This window comes from Manis pentadactyla, chromosome 9 (assembly GCF_030020395.1).
Source record: "Manis pentadactyla isolate mManPen7 chromosome 9, mManPen7.hap1, whole genome shotgun sequence".
Lineage (NCBI taxonomy): Eukaryota > Metazoa > Chordata > Mammalia > Pholidota > Manidae > Manis > Manis pentadactyla.
Window position 1 is genome coordinate 119,046,634 of NC_080027.1, and position 17,677 is coordinate 119,064,310.

At 45.9% G+C, this 17,677-nt stretch overlaps 1 long non-coding RNA gene across 2 annotated transcripts; it reads right to left on the reverse strand.

Moving 5' to 3' along the window:
* Positions 1 to 4,692: 4,692 nt before the first annotated feature.
* LOC118925992 (uncharacterized) lies at positions 4,693 to 8,267 on the reverse strand. Of its 2 annotated transcripts, XR_008999084.1 has the most exons (3): positions 8,209 to 8,267; positions 7,447 to 7,543; positions 4,693 to 5,615 (listed from the first exon to the last, which is right to left on the reverse strand). It is a non-coding gene; the product is annotated as an uncharacterized LOC118925992 (long non-coding RNA). The 2 variants fall into 2 exon arrangements; XR_005030277.2 differs by lacking the exons at positions 7,447 to 7,543; positions 8,209 to 8,267 and adding an exon at positions 5,989 to 7,438.
* Positions 8,268 to 17,677: the final 9,410 nt, after the last annotated feature.

Genomic DNA, 17,677 nt, shown 5'->3' on the forward strand with positions numbered 1-17,677 from the left:
GAAAAACATTGAGAATACTTAGTGTGGGGTTTTGGTAGTGCTTGGGACTAAGCACCGGGTAAAGCAGCCATCATTCCATCTGTGAAGACCTGCCATGATCAGAGAGCATGAACGTTTTCCACGTTGCTCCATACGGTAGTGCAAATGTCCAGGGGTGAACAGTACCATCGCCCACATTTTAAACCATCATACGTTATGGAAGGACAGGTAGGATTAGCTGGGTTTATGCCCCTCACCACTCTTTCTCCCCATCTGAGGAGGAAGTTAGGACCATTTCTTCCCAAATTGCAGGCTGTGGCAGCTTTGAAACATGTCTGCAAAGGTCTTTGACCCTCTCTCATCAAGATGTGGGGTCTGTGTCCTCTCTCCCTGAATCTAGGCTCTGTGACTCCTACGGCAACATAATACAGGGGCAGTGCTAGCTTCTGGGCCCAGGCAGTAAGAAACTGGCAACTTCCACTTCCTCTGACTGGCTGCTCTCTCTTGGGACCCAGCCATCACCCGTAAGGAAGCCAGCAGGCACACGGACACATTTAGGTGAGTCAACCCACAACTGCAGCCGAGGTCCGAGCTGACAGCCAGCATCACTACCAGGCACACATGAGAGCCTTCCAGTGATTCTCTGCATGTGGCAGGGGTGAACGGTCCCCACCCAGCCCTGCCCAAATGGCACCTTCTGAGAACAACAAAGGATTGTCATTTTCCTCCCTGCCTTGGAGAGGGCTTGTCAGATAACTGGAACACAGGCCAAGGCAGGCTCCCAATCCTCAGAGCCAGTCCTAACTTGAGTGCCAGACTGTTTTGCCCCTGCAGTGAGTCAGGTAGGCCTGACCCTGGCTCACCACCTGGCACATAGCAGGAACCCGCAGCATTAGTTAGATGAGTCAGTGACTACTTGTTCCTCATAAACACTGAACCTTTGCCTGGGTCCTGAGACTAAGTGCCCAGATCAGTGTTTTTGTTTTTGTTTTCTTAACCTTGATTTTCTTGATGGTGCCCATTTTAAAAATACAATCCGAAGTCATCCCAAATATACATAAAAGGACTGAGCGAGGAGCTTTTCCGAGTGAAATAGGGAGATGCACTCAGCCCTGTCAGCCTGGCCTCCCCTCCCCACCTCGCAGGGCTCCCGCGGACTTGGTTTCTGTGGATCTCAGGTTTACAGACCAATGTTCTGTTCACCTACATGTCATCTGCCTCTGGTCCTGCTCCTGAGCTCTGTCCCTACCTCTCTTCCTTCCTTTATGTAGTACCAGGAGGTAAAACTGAGCCATCGTAAGTAGTAAGAGAGGCCTTGTGGCCACCTAAGCTCCCTGGCGCTCTTCTGAGGAATAAGGTGCTTGTTCAGGGCAGATGAAAGTGAGCAAACGAAGCAGGCCCTGCTTTGTGGGAGAGAGGCTGGGCTGGCTGTGGTCTGCCTGGCCACAGGGAGGGAGGGGCAGGGTGGGAGGGATTCTCCACACGTGGATGATAGCGGCATAGGAAAGTGGGTCTGGAGCATTCACATTTGGGGTGCAGCAGAGACCAGAGCAGCTGTCAACTCTGGGAAGTTGAGCGCTCTCCAGATCTGGGCGGGAGGTGCTTAGGTGAAAGCACAGGCTTGAAAGGTGGAATGTGAAGCCTGATGGGACAGCAGGGGCATAAGCCGCTTTCTCTGGGTCCACTGGACATGGGAGGCTGACTTGGGGCTGAGGCTGAGGTGGGGGAAAGTGGAGGGCAGCTGAGAAATGAGGTCAGAAAGCATGAGGACATCGGAGAGGGGCTGAGTGAGGTAGTCCAGGAATGAGGGGGTGGCCAGGGAAGAGGCACTTGGCAAAGGGCAGAGCTAAGACTCAGGGAAAAGCCACTGAAAGGGAGCTGATTCCCATTGGAAGGCCCTGAAGGAGAAGCATGTGGGGCGGGTAGGTGGCACTCCCACAAAGGCACACAGCTTCTAGAAGGTTCTGGGAGAACTGCTCAGTTTCCTCCTGAACTACTGGGGTCCTGTGGTTCAGACCTATTGGACGGTTACTTCTTCAGAACGTCAGTGTGATGTCATGAGGAGAACACTGCCTAGGAGTCAGGAGGTCTGGCTTCTTGTCGGATTTTGCCACTGGCCAGTCATTTCAGTTTTTCTTATCTGTAAAATGAGAAAGCTGACAGCTGTTGATTGCCAGGTCCTTTCAGTTCTAGACACGTGTGATTCAATCCAATAAACATATGTGGGCCAGGTACAGTGCTGGACGCTGGGGGGATGAGCATGGGCCGGACACCCTTCCTTCAAGGGGCTTACATGATGGTGGGGGAAGTGGGTACCTGGACAGGTGGCTGGGCTGCAGTGTGAGAAGAGATAAAAACACCAATTCCAGTACTAGACTAAGTTCAATGTTAGGGAACAGTAGTAAAGAGGAACAGAAAACCCCAAAAATGGGAGCTGGAAGAAAACCTGATTGATTTGGAGGTCTAAGAAGGTGGTGTGGGATGTATGCTGTCTGTCTTTGGCCCATCCACACCTCGGCCTGCTCCCCATGGCCTGGTGCAATGCTGGACCCCAGCGCCCTCTCCTCCAGCAATAGATAAAAGGGCTCAAAGCCATTTAATTCCTTTGAAGCATATATTTATTTTTAAAAAGTATTTTTGTTGTAGAAAAATTAGGAAGTTCATAAACAAATAATTTATGAGGTGGCAGCCAGTTAACATACTGTATATCCTAGATCTCTCTCTCAACACACACACAATTGCTTTACACTATTTTGTGTGTTTCCCTTGGTAATAGATTTGAACATCTATCCTGGTTGATAAACAAAGATCATCAATCACAGTGGACACCCAGGGCTCCAAGATGGCATCAGTTGTATTGGCCAAAGAGAAGAAACTCATGGGTGTCAAAATAGGGGAGCAGGTGAGCTAGATGCTGATGTAGAATTTCACTCCGAAGGCACAGTTGGAGCATTTCAAAGAGATATGGCAAGATGTGGGGCAAGTATTACTAAGAGGTATTGCTGTTATTAGGAGTCTGGTGTGAAGAAATGAAGCGTTGCTGAGGTCTCGACAGAGCTGGAGGCTTATGTGCTTTTTTATCTACGGTTGACCCTTGAATGGCACAGGGGCTAGGGGCACCCACCCCCTGTGCAATCAAAAATCCAAGTATAACTTTGGACTTCCCCAGAACTTAGCTGCTAATAGCCTACTGTGGACCAGAAGCCTTCCTGATAACATGAACAGTTGATGAAAATGCACATTTTGTACATTATGGGAATTATATACTGTATTCTAACAATAAAGTAAGCTGGAGAAAAGAAAGTGTTCTTTTCGAATTGTCACAAATCTCAAAACATTTTCCAATGTAGTTATTGAAAAAGAATCTACACATAAGTGGACTCATGCAGTTCAAACCAGTGTCGTTCGAGGGTCAGCGGAACTGCTTTTCTTACAAGGAGCTCAAACATGAGCGGACACACAAGCACCTGAAGAGGGCCCGTTTGAAGGACGCAGCCTGCATTCCTGCCCAGGACTTACTCTCTCTGGCGCCTGGGTCCTTTAATACCCTAACTGAGAATTCACAGCCAGTAAAAGATGACCGATTTAAATAAATGCTGCTGGTGGGAATGTAAATTAGTTCAACCATTGTGGAAAGCAATATGGAGGTTCCTCAAAAAGCTCAAAATAGAAATACCATTTGACCCAGGAATCCCACTTCCAGGAATTTACCCTAAGAATGCAGCAGCCCAGTTTGAAAAAGGCAGATGCACCCCTATGTTTATCGCAGCACTATTTACAATAGCCAAGAAATGGAAGCAACCTAAGTGTCCATCAGTAGATGAATGGAAAAAGAAGATGTGGTACATATACACAATGGAATACTACTCAGCCATAAGAAGAAAACAAATCCTACCATTTGCAACAACATGGATGGAGCTAGAGGGTATTATGCTCAGTGAAATAAGCCAGATGGAGAAAGACAAGTACCAAATGATTTCACTCATCTGTGGAGTATAAGAACAAAGCAAAACTGAAGGAACAAAACAGCAGCAGAATCACAGAACCCAAGAATGGAACAACAGTTACCAAAGGGAAAGGGACTGGGGAGGGTGGGTGGGAAGGGAGGGATAAGGGTGGAAAAGGGGCATTACGATTAGCATGTATAATGTAGGGGGTGCATGGGGAGGGCTGTGCAACACAGAGAAGACAAGTAGTGACTCTACAGCATCTTACTATGCTGGGAGACAGTGACTGTAATGGGGTTTGTGGGGGGGACTTGGTGAAGGGGGGAGCCTAGTAAACATAATGTTCTTCATGTAATTGTAGATTAATGATACCAAAAAAATTGTGTATGTATACATATACATACATAGTTTATATATCTCACCATTTTCAATGGCTTAATAATAATTTTGTGTTAACACAACAGAAATTATTTAACAACTTCCTATTGTTTGAACTTTATGTTTCTTCCCTTTTTTATTTTGCTATTATCAACCATGCTTTAATGAAAATTGTATTATAGCTAGATCTTTGCACACCTGCCTAATTATTTCCTTGAATATGGTGGTTTTTACAGCTTCTTATGTATATTACTGTCTTACTCCCCAGGAAGACTTGTTCTCATTTCTTCCCAAAGCAGCATGGAGATGTCCGTTTCCCACTCTCTTGCCAACACCAGGCATTATAATTCTGTTTTATCTTTGCCGTCTAAAAAGTAAAAAGGGCATATTCTTGTTTTAAGTCACATTTCTTTTATTACCATTAAGGTTGAACATTGTTGACGCTTTTAAAATTGTATTTGCATTTCTTCTTTCGTGATTTGTTTTTTCATTTCATTTTGCTGTTTTGCCCCCATGCTGTGTATATTAGCTTCCTAGGGCTGCCATAATACATTACTACAAATGGGGTGGCTTTAAACAACAGAAATTTATTCTCTCCTCATTCTGGAGGCTAGAAGTGTGAAATCAAAGTGCTGGCAGGGCTGTGTTTCCTCTGAGGCCTTCAAGGAAGGCTCTTAACTCGCCTCTTCCTCGCTTTTGCTGTGCCGGAATCCTTGGCTCGCAGCCCCATGGCTCCAGTTTCTGCCTCCGTCTTCCCTCCTGCTTGTCTGTGTGTCTCCAAATCTTCCTTGCCTTCCAAGGATGCAGTCATTGGATTCGGGTCCACCCCAACCCAGTATGGCCTCATCCATCTGCAAAGACCCTACATCCAAAGAAGGTTGCATTCACAGGTACTGAAGAGCTTAGGACTTGAACATATTGCTTGGTGGGGGACGCAACTTAACTCATTACAGTCTGTGTGCCCTTCTGTTATTAATTTGTAACAGCTTTATGCTTTACCTTTTAGCTTCTTTGACTCACACCTGCCCCTCTGCTCAGTCAGAGAGGGATGGAGATTTGATTGGACTCGAGGCATGTGGGTTCTTAAAGCCACCTTGTGAGTTATAAGACCTGTTGGTCTCAGGAGCTCCTGCATTAACACATTCTCCCTAGAGAAGCTCAGTGATGGAAGGAGGGAGGAAGCAGCTATCTTCCTGGTACTGCTGTGATTGACTGTTGCCAGCTCTTCTATTAGCAGGTCCGAAAGCCAGTTGGTTGGGTGGGATCAGGATGATCAGGATGGGAAAGAGGCTGAGCCACCAGTAACAGTCTCTGAATCATAAACAGGTGAATGAATGACCACTGGGGTTGGGAAGGGGGTCATCTAGCTTTACTGGTACTTCCTGGGTTTATATGAGGCTGTTTCTCTAATTGGCTTCTTAAAAGCATCATGTGGCTCTTTCCCTGCTTTTCAAGAGCTTGTACAAGCATTGCAATATCAGGTTAGTCCCGAATTTGCAGTTTCCTTGTATCTGAATGGAGCAAGAGTCTCCACTTTCCCCAACCTCTGCAAGGTTCTTTCCTAGGTGGCTAGGAGCACGGAGAAGAATTGGCTGTGATTTCCAGATTAGTTAGAATGGAGCAGTAGTCTAGGGCGGAGTTCCACTGTGGCCCAACTCCCGATCCCTCCCTTCTGCAACCTCACCTTTGAGGAGCATCTCTTCAGAGTCAGGAGCAAAACAGGGCTCCTGAGAGGCTCTGGGGTCTCTGAGAGGGGAAAACACCTTGTTCCAAGACACAGAGGACTGTCCAGTGTGCCAGTCAGACGGTCCCCTAATGAACCTGGGGCCAGCACCGGGGTAGCCAGCTTGATCTTTATCTTTCACTGGGGTGGAAAGCAGTGAGTGGCATCAGGGCCAGAAGAGAGACTGAGGATGGAGAAAAGTGCACCATGCTCTCCAAGCACCACAAATTCCTGCTCAGGAAAGTATGGAGATAGGTGTCAATACAAGTGGCTTCTGGAAGCAGAAAGCCTACCATGGAAAAGTGCTAGAGCAGCAAATTCCTGAATTTAGGAGACAATACAGAGCTGGATTTGAATCCCAGCTCTGCAGTTTACTAGCTGAGTAGCATGAATTAATTCTTTTAATCTCTTTAATAAGGTTCTGTTTTGTAAAAGTAAGATAATATTGTGGAAAGTTTGTTTATAGGATAAAATAGAATAATGTATGAGGAAAAGCTCATCACAGGGTCTGGCACATAGTAGGTGCTTCTTTATTGTATTTTTTTCATCCTGTATCCTATATAATATGATTGGAACAGTACCACTGAATCATTTATCCTAAAATAATTTATGAAACCATAAATCTCCTAGAATTAAACAGGCGGTGAGCTCCTTGACATCTGTCTTAGTGATTTTTCTTTTGGCTCTGACATCAAAGGCAAGGGAAACAAAAGTTAAAATAAACAAATGGGATTACATCAAACTGAAAAGCTTCTGTACAGTGAAGGAAACCACGAACAAATGAAAAGGCAACCTGCTGAATGGGAGAAGATATATTTGGAAATTGTATATCTGATATGGGCTTAGTATCCAAAATATATAAAGAAGTTATATGTTTCAATAGCAATAAAACAAACAATGCAATTAAAAAATGGGCAGAGAGTTTGAAAAGCCATTTTTCCAAAGAAGACAGGCAAATGGTCAATAAGCACATGAAAGATGTCAACATCACTAAGCACCAGGAAAATGCAAATCAAAACCAAAATGAGATATCACCTCACACCAGTCAGAATTGTTATTATCAAGAAGACAAGAAATAATAAGTGCTGGCAAGGATGTGAAATAAAGGGAACCCTTGTGCACTGTTGGTGGGAATCTAAGTTGGTGCAGTCACTATGAAAAACATCATGAAGTTTCTTCAAAAAATTATAAGTAAAGCCACCATATGATCCAGCAATTCCACTACTGGGTATCTGTCTGAAGAACAAAAGTACTAATTCAAAAATATCTATGCACTCTTACGTTCATTGCAGTGTTATTTATGACAACCAAGATATGGAAACAATCTAAGTGTCCACTGATGAATGAATGGATAAAGAAGATGTAGTATGTATATATGATGGAATATTATTCAGCCATATAAAATAATGCAATCTTAACCATTTGTGACATGGATGGAACTTGAGGGCATTACACTAAACGAAATAAGTCAAACAGAGAAAGACGAATACTGCTTGATTTCACTTATATGGGGAATCTAAAACACAAAACAAGCAAAACAAAACCCAAACTCATAGATACAGAGAACAGATGGGTGGTTGTCAGAGGGGAAGGTGTTTCAGGTGAAATGGCTGAAGGGGATTATGAAGTACAGATTTCCACTTATGAAACAAATAAGTCATGGGGATATAATGTATGGCATGGGGAATGTAGTCAGGAACATTGTATGAACTTTGTAAGGTGACAGATGGTAACTAGACTTATTGTGGTGGCCATTTTGCGATGTATACAAATATCATGTCACTGTGTTGTATACCTGAAACTAATATAATATTGTACGTCAATTATACCTCCAACAAATCAGTTTTTTGAAGGATTAGGCATTTTCATCACCAGGGGAATGAGATACCACAAGGACTACCTTGGTCTTCCTCTCAGGGGCTCCATAATTCCATAGACTAAGACTCTAGTTATGGGTTTGGGGCAGGAGACATTATGCTCTATGTGATTGAATGTGTGATTCATTTGACACTGAGAATAAAACCAGGCTGAATAATAAGAAAATACAAGCCTCAGAGGATCTGAGGAAAAGCCTTGAAATCATTGTTGAATCATAAATTAACACCCATAACGAGAGTAGGAATTTGCCCTGAATTTAGGACACTCTGTTTTTATTTTTTTCTACTGAGTTTAAATGCTTACCATAAATCGCAAATATCTGGGGGTTGTAAAGATGATTAAACACATGAAATGTAGTTCCCTAGGACATAAGAAAAAAAAATATTAAGCACTTTCTTAAAGTCCGTGAGTGAGGACTGAGTTATGGTTTCTTTGAATAGTGAGACTTGTGCCTTCTCTCTACTGAGGTCAAAAGGAAGTGAAGAGAAAGGAAATCAATAGGAAAATGACTCTCATGCTTGAATCATCATTTCCTTCTTCTACCAGGCACCTGCTATTGGTTTGTATAAGTAATAGTAAAGTGATTAAAAACATACTAAAACCTTGAAAACCGAGTGTGGGGCAGTGGCCTGAGCAGAAAGATCCTGTCTCCTTCATTATTCTCCCCCTTGAGACCCCTCCCTCATTCTTTCATTCATCTTGTGAGCATGGCTCATGCCTTAATGCCGCTATGATGTTACATATTTATATGGTGATTTGTCTTTCAAGAGAGTTTGTGCCTAGCCTTGCAAATAATCTAGCGGTGTACATTCTATGAGCTCTTTCCCAAAATACTGAATTCTGACCTCCCCAGTGCCCAGATGACTGTGCTGGTGGTCCTCCCACTTGCTGTAAATGGGTCCTTGCCTACAGCTTAATATCCTTAATCACAAATCAAGTGGTCAAGTCCCCAAGTATTCATTGAGCACCAATTTTTAGAGCCTGCTTTTTGAGTGTGAGGTGAATTTGTAGCAGGCTGGCCAGTTGGCTGCCAGGGATCGAGGGCAGAGGCCTTTCATCCACAAGATTTATTATCTCCATCTTTTGGAGAGGTTAATGAACTTACCCAGTGTTCCAGGATAGTGAGTGGCAGATTTGAACCCGGGTCTCCTTAATTTTAAGGGGAAGTAGAGAGTGAGAGAGAGGATAACTGGGGAGTTTAGGTGGATCCTGGAGCTGGCCCACCATCACCAGCAGGGCATTTTTCACATTCTCTCTGTTTACCCTTATTTTAAGGAACTGAGTTTATGTATGGTAACAGACAGACATCAAGTTGGTACTCAGCACAATTCCAGGTACCCTGGGGTGAAGAACTGACAAGCAGGACCTCACTTCTGCAGCCGGTGCCACTGCAGACTTGAGTCAAAGGGGAACCACTCTGGGAGTCTTGGGTGGTGACAGCTTGGGAATCAAGAACTAACTCACAGCGTTAGGCAAACTTGGGACCAGCTGCAAAGAGAATGACCGGTCACAGAGTTCAAGTGAGGAGAGAGAGAGAGGAAGTCAAGTCTCCAGCCTGAAGCCCCCTGAGGTGGTGGAGTCGGCAGGCAGAGGGGCTGCTAGTGTTTTGTGGGCAAGGTCAGCCCCTGGGGGTAGGTCTTCTCTTCCTGAAGGACCCCATTTTATAAGTTTGAATAGCTTTCTTGTCCACAAGCCCAGCCTCTCTACCAGGTTACCTGACCTCAGGCCCATGAGGGTGCCTTGGGGGTCCTGTCCTGCCTCTTCCTGGATGCCCAGGACTGGCAGATCATGACCTGGACCACAACTTGGGGTCCAACTGGCAATATTCCTTGGATAGCGACTGCTTCCTGAGTCCTAAATACAACTGCTGCTTCGGTTCTTTGCCCTCACCCCCACCCACCCCACACTCACCAGTGGGTCTCCCTCCAGCGGTTGTGACCTGACTTATGTCCTGGGTCATAACAGCCTTATCTTGATAGATAAGCAAGGAACATGCAAACAGAACAGAGAGAGAGCATTCCAAAGTAGGACACAGTCCAGTGCTATGCGGTGCAATGTGACATGTGATAGGAAGTCAGAGAAAGGAAAGCAGCACAGAGCCCTGGAATCAGGAGAGGTTCCGCGGAGGAGGTGAAGCATAGATGGGACTGCGAGGATGAAGTCAGTCTTCCATTTCTCCACCCTGGTTTCAAATGCCCCATGCTTTCCTTGGAAAAACGGGAGTCCTGCTGTGTGTGGGTTTCCAGGTCCACGTTTTTTTATGTGTGATTGCCAGCAAAGGGGACCAAGTAGATAAGAAGGCTGTGCTTCCCTCTAGGTGGCCACCAAGACCTATTAGTCAGGGACGCAATTATTGACCAAAAGATATTTAACTTTGTCTGCTTGTCTGTGTGAGTAATGATCATAATGAAATCTAACCTTCTGCCAAATGGATATAGATAAAACTTAGATAATGAAGAGATGACTTCTTTGACAGGTAGCTAGAAGCAGATCTATCAACAATAGGAGCCCCATTCCCAGGGAAGGCTGCAGGAAAGTTAAGGGGATGGATGGGGCCGGGGGCAGGGAGGTAGGGAGCTGTGGTGGGGAAGGGGTTAGGTTCAGGTGTGGGACTGAAGCAGTGGTGCAGGGCTTTTGAACCTGGGGTTCGTGTAGAAGACACTGATGTGTCTGCTCAGTCTCCACGCCGAGATTCTGATACAGTAGGTCTGGAGGGAAGGGGAGTCTAAGGTACACATCCCCTTTGGAGCATAAGGAGACATGGTTATAATCCTTACTCAAATCCTAAGCCTGCTTGAAACCTGGGAAATGCTGACTGAATGAGTGACAGAACCACATCAAGAATGGGCTGGGCCTGGGAAATCGTAGGCCAATGCTTCTCAAAGTGTGGTCTGTGGACCACCTGCACCAGAATCACCACCAGTCTAATGGATTGGATTTTAAGGGGTGGAAACCAGGAATCTTCCCTTTTAACAAATACACCAAGATAGGAGATACTCACATACTTACATACTAAGATCTGAGAGTCATACAAGAAACCTTAGTCTGTAAGGTCAGAGGTACAGAGCCCGGCAACTTCATGTAAATAGTAAGGGTTAGAAGTGGGATTCAGTCGCGGATCTGGCTGACTCTGAATTGCATCCTTGTTCTGCCATGTTGAGCTGCCTCTGATGAGCAGGAGGAGGGATTCCAGGATTCCAGTTGTCAGGGACAACTAGAGTATGATAGAGTCTGACACCAGGCAAAAAGGACCCCATTGCAAAAACTGATGGGTCAAGGCAAGACCCCAATCTCAGAGGCACTGGAGATGCTAGTTGGTATATCTTTGCCCTTAAGGACAGCAGGTGTCCAGGAAGAATGGTTAATATAGGAACCCAGTGACTGGCTTAGAGATGCAAGGTGGGGACCTACTTCTCAGAACAAGGGAAGAATTCAGGCTGAGGAACTGGGGAAAGATTAGTTTTAAAATTAGGGATTAGTCTTTGATTAGTACTCAGATCTGAAAAGTGCTCCTAGCTTGATACACACTCAGTCCTGGGCAGGAAGCCAGGCTGTCTAGTGTGGCATAGAGTTATAAATGCAGATTGCCCAATATTAATTTGAAGGGTACTGGGAAGGCCTCATGATTATGCCCATAGACCAAAGCCTCCCAGACAGAGTTCTAGTCTCTGTACCGTGGTCAGCCCACTCGCCCTAGACAGAGTCTCTTTACCCGCTGCTAGAATTATGCTCAGCCCCAAATTCTTGGTCTTATTCCTGTGATAAGCATCTATCTTTTGTTTTTGTTTTTGTTTTTGGCTGTCCCACATCTGACCTCCTTTCTTCTGTTTGGAGCATTTTTGACCCCGCAATTCTTACTGAAATGCAGATTTTGACTCAATTTCCAATCTTCTGTAGCTAGACTGGGATAAAGGACATAGGCTTGGCCAATCGGGTGAAACCACCTGGGCTTTATTTTGGAGAAACTTTCTGAGGGTAGCAGCGGCTAGGGCCCTGCGTGCCATGCCAGTTGGTCTGGAAGCGTGGTCCTTAGGCCCCGGGCCCACCAGGCGTCTGATGACCCCCCACAGTGGTTTCCGGGGAGGGCATTTGGCTCTGGGTCTTGCTGCATAACTTCTCTCATTCCTGGAAGTTCTGGAAATGACTAACCTGTTTCTAAAAACTTATTTTTCTACTCACACCAATCAGGATTTATAAGATGTTATCTGACTGGAATATATCAGATAGGAAAACAGAAACCACTGTAGGCTCTTCAACTGCAGGTGTGTAATATCAGGAATTGGCAAGGTGGTGGAAAGGCTGAAAAACCCAGCCAGAAGTGGGGAGGCAACCCAAAGATGAAGAGTTGCAGGGTATTGCTGCCACCCCCAGAACTGGAGTCACAGTGATAGAAGGTGTGTTTTCTAATCCCACAGGCAGGGGCTAAGCAGTGAGCTTGAATCATGGCCTTCTGGTGGGAGGTGGAGCTAAGGACACACAACCACAGACAGGGACATGGCCTGTGGCAAAGCAGGGAAGGAGAGAGTCCTCTGGTGTCTCCCCTCCTGCCTTCCTCTGCACTGCCACTAGGGCACCATTGGCAGAACCTACCCAGAGGGAGCCTGGTCCTTCCTTGCAGTGCAGAACAGAGCAGGGGACAGGTAGGGGATGGGTATGGCCAACAGCCCGCAAATGACAAATCCACTGAGTTTGTCTCTGTTGCTTTCAAGTAAGAGCATCGTTGGTAAGATGCTAAAAGGAGCATCCCCACGTGAAACACAAAAACATATTGGAATTCACAATCTGAAGGCTGGGTATTTCTTGGGTTGAGTGGTAGTTCAGGAGGAAGACTATGGGCACATCGTGTCGCTGCAGGCTTGGCTCGGTCCTGCCAGCACCCATGTCTGTTCATTTCACTTTTCACACTCCCGGGCTGTCTGCCCTTCTCGCTTAGGCTGGAACCCTGAGGCCATCAGGAATCTTTGTGGCAAGACACCAGGAATGACCACCTCACTTCTCAGATTTCCAAGCTTCCAGTCCTTTCTAGACCTCACCTAGCTGCTTCACCCTCAGGTTTGTGTCCTGCCAGCTGGGTGGAATGCCATAGCTTGGAGGATGAATGGTCAGCCAGTTGTCAGAGGGTGATAGGCAGCTGGCAGAGGAGGGGCCCAGAGTTGGGAGAGGCCCCGAACACTGCTCTGTGATTTCACCCAAAACTGCCCCAGCTGCCTGGTGAAGCGAGAATGGCCCGCCCGCAGGCAGAAGGATTCATCCCTATAGTTTATGACCCCGAAACCTCAGCTCCTAGAATTACTTTCTCTTGCTGTGTTTTAACCCTGAATCAAAATTAAGGACTGAGTGTTTCCATCTTTGTACCTCCAGTGCTCAACATAGTCCAATTTAAGTGTGGAAATAGAAATAATAAGGAAGAAAAATAATGAATGAGTAAATATGACCACTGAGGCATATGTACATCCTTGTATGGCCACCGGAGATAAATGCCTGTGAACCCTTTGACTTTTCTGCGGTTGTTCCTGGAGGTGGGCATGTGTACTTCACCACCTTTGCTGCTGCGGAAAGGAAGGAGATGGGGAGCTCAGAAGCCCAGGAACTTCAAACACGTGGAAGTGCAGGGAGGCGGCTCTTTCTCTTTGCTTCGGCTTCGTGGCCCCGGATGCTCTGGGTTGGCTTCAGCCTGCCTTTCGGCCTTTGACCTAAACCTCCCAGCCATACTGCTGGCCAAGTCAGGCTGATGTAGAAAAGTTTCCCAGGGAGACAGGCAAGCTTCTGGCTCCCTTTTTTCCAGTGGGGATTGATATGATGGGGAGGGGACGGGAGCTGTTACCTGAAAGCCAGAATTAATTTCCATTATAGCAGAAGAAAATAAAAGCAAGCTGGAACCCTAGTTCATAAATTCTGCCTGTTCTGTATCACTCTCTGTTTTGAGTGATTGTTCCAACGACAGGAGGGTTCTAGGGCCCTGTAGGTGGGGAGTGGTTAGGTCTCTATTGATGGACTTCCTCTCTCTTGACCTGTTTCGCCATGAAACTCTACACATATACACACACACCAGTGTCCGGTTAGCCCTGAGACCTTCTTCCTGCTGTTAATTTATGATTCCTCTTGTCTGGCCGATACTAAAGTGACAAGCCTCCCTTTGGAGATCCTGGAGAAGCTCCAGGAAGTTGGACAAGAGCAGGATATGGAGTCTGAAAAATAATAGTGGGTAATATCTGGTTGAATATCGGGCATAAAGGGAGGCTTAGCAGCTTGCCAGAGGCCAAGAGCATGTGCTCCTTAGGTGGAAATGGCGTCATATTCCCTGCGTGGCCCATTTTCTGCTTGATAGAAAGTGAATGAACATGTGACCACCCTGGAATTGGATTTTTGAAAAAAGAAAAGATTTTCTTGACCACTGCCCAGGTTCTCAACTTTAGAGTCGGAAGCTGCTGGAGCCTGAGTCCTCTCAGCAGGCAGGGCTGTGAGCGCCCCTAGGGATTCCCAGGGGCCCAGCTAGCTGGTCTTTCTTACTAGGGCCCTCTATGAACTCCAAAGGGAATACCTGGGTCATAGTGCAGTTAGGCCCCATTAACACTCTAGGGCCGCCCACTGGACATCTAGGCGGAGAGAAGGTGCCTATTTGGGGTGGAGGATTCTTCAAACAGAAACGCCCCTTTCCTTACACTTTATGTGCAGGGGTTTGTGTGTCCTGTCCTTCACGAGCACCTTTCCATTTCTTTCTCATTCTTTTCCACCTCATCTCTCTGCCTCTCTTTCTCATTCTCTGCCTTTGTCATCTCTCTCTCTCTCTCTCTCTCTCTCTCTCTCTCTCTCTTTCTCCCACACACTCTCTCTGCCTCTCTCTCTTGTTTTCTCTGCTCAGGTTTCTCAGTCTTCCTCCTATACCTGGCTCTTGTTTCCTTACTGTACTGGATTAAATAGTGAACCCCCACTCCCCAAAGTCATGTCCTTCTTGGGATCTCAGAACTTGAGCTTATTTAGAAGTAGGGTTGTTATAGATGAAATTAATCAAATTAAAAGGACTCCATTCTACAGTAGGGCGGGCCCTGAGCCCTCCCTATGGTGGTGTCCTGATACAGGGAGAACCACGTGATGGTTCAGGAGGCGGCGATGCATCTCCAAGCCAGGAATGCCAAGTGTTGCTGGCAATAACCAGAGGCCAGGAAGAGGCAAAGGAAGGATTCTTCCTTAGCGCCATCAAAGAGAACAAGGCTATGCCAACCTCTTGATTTTAGATTTCTAGTCTCTAAAATTGCATGACAAATATGTTGTTTAAGCCCCCCCAGTTTGTAACATCAGCCCCAGGAAATGAAGACACCCATCATCAGGTTTCTGTGCCCTTCTCTTCCCTAGCCACAGCTTTCGGATTCACAGATCCAAATCACTGACCTCATCCGTTGCATTCCTGGCATCAAATCTTGGCTGACTCTTTCTCTTGGGGGCAAAGTGCACATCTGCTGGACTCACAGTTCAACAACCATGTGGACGTTCTCTGTTCAGAAGTGTCAGGGTTTGTAAATATTTCATGAAGGGAACCGCCTTTTAACCTCGTCCTCCCAAGCCAGTATGCCTTCTTCAGAAACCATAGGAAGAGTCAAGAATCTGGGTTTTTAATCTCCATGGGGCCTGGGGCAAGTCTGTTAACCTCCCTTTGCCCCAGTGTCCTCATCAATAAAATACAGAAACTGCTTCTGCCTCATCTGCCCTCCTGAGAATGTTGCTAATGGGAAAGAACCTTCAGAAGCACAGAGTAGAATGCTGTGTACATTTCATAGCCCTTTCTTATCCAGATTTAGGAAGCTGGGATGAAATAAATATTTACTGAACACCCAGAAGGTGACAGGGACTTTAAAAAATATTATTACATTGAATCCTCAACTCACCCTGCCAGATGGGTGATTCCCGTTTTTAAGTGAGGAGAAAGCTGACTTGAATAGAAGTGAAGAAATGTCACTTCCATAAGAAATGGTCAAGTTCCTAATTAAACTGAGATCTCCTGCTGTCCAGTCCAGAGGTTATTCACTGTACTACACTTTATTCAGTCTGGTTTAATGATTGGTTTATTTTTTTAATGACATACTTCCTCTCCACCTTGATATCTCAGGAGAAAAATACTAACCCAATAGAGAATGTTCTCTTCTGTAAGGCAAGATGTAATTTTCAAATATGAATTGTAACAACATGCTCAGCAACCACAGAAGTAACATTTTGGTGGAATAATTGATAAGAGCAGACAGGAGTCTATCAGGAAGTAAAGGATTTGGGGGTTTGTAAAACTGAAGTTTATATAAACCTTTGGAGGGGACACCGGAAAGACTACATCCAGAAAAGAGGAGGCATCAATATCAGGAGTCCCAGGGGGCTGGCGAGTGTGCAAGCCTGGGCCATGCTCTGCCGAGGCGGCTATTTGCAGACGTAGCATTTTATCTGCATAGTGTGTAGGTGTGTGATACGCATGTGTACATGTTAGGGAAAGACACCTAATTTCTTTCATGTCTTAGGCATCCTCTAAAAACATACATGTCTGAGAAATGGTCACCTTCTCTCCCACTGATTTCTCCACTTTCTGTATCTGGTGAGTCCTTTCCTTCCAGAGCAATGGACCGCTGGCTCCTTCTTGAGGCGTTTATCTGACATCTGCCTCACTGCCAAGGGAGCAGGCCCCTTGATTCCCTTCTTTAAGTCCCAGAATTAGCTTCCATCTCCCCACCCTTGGTGTGATTACGGCGAAGAAAAGCTCATAAAAAAGAAAATTAAAACATCGGATAATTTTATGGCCCATAATTTGTTTATCTTTAAGAAGCTCATATTGGAGGAGCATTACTCACCCTGGGGATCCTGGCATAGGCAGATGCATCATTTATACTGAAGTATATTATCTGCTGTGATATTTATGATGAAATGAGTTTGCCAGCCATCGTCTATCAGGTCATATGCCTCTTACTCAAGCTTGAAAAACGGCTTTTCATGCATCTTGTTGCAAGATTGGGATGGATGTGCACTCTGTGGCTTTCCCATCCCCACTGCTCCCAGGGCGGGGAGGCATGTTCCTTTGCCTCATTTATACCCCATCCCCTCCTCAGTCTGGTGAGATCACAGGTTCTTAAGGACAGGCTCCATATCTTACTCATCTGTACATTCCCTGTGTCTGGTGCATGATTGATGGTCAACAAATCAATAAAATGGAGTAAAATGAACCAAGGATGTTTCAATTCTAGGATCATGACCTCATGAATTCCGGGAAAAATGGAAGAAATATGCAGCACCACTTAAGGTCATTTATTTATTCATTTGTTCAATAATACATTTGCGCATTCATTCAACAAATGCTCCTCACAAATTATTGTGAGAGGAGGCGGAGCCAAGATGGCGGCATGAGTAGAGCAGCGGAAATCTCCTCCCAAAACCACATATATCTATGAAAATATAACAAGGACAACTATTCCTAGAATAAAGACCAGAGGACACAGGACAATATCCAGACCACATCCGGACCTGAGAGAATCCAGCGCCTCGCGAAGGGGAGGCCCGAGCCAGGCCACGCCCACAGCAACAGCGGAGATTAACTCCACAGCAGCCGGGCAGGAAGCAGAAGCCCTGTCTGCGCGCAGCTGCGCAGCACAAGCCACTAGAGGCCGCTGTTCTCCCAGGAGAGGAGGGCCACAAACCAACAAGAAAGGAAGTCCTTCCAGCCGTCACTCGTCCCAGTTCTGCAGACTATTCCTATCACCATGAAAAGGCAAAGCTACAGGCAGACAAAGATCACAGAGAC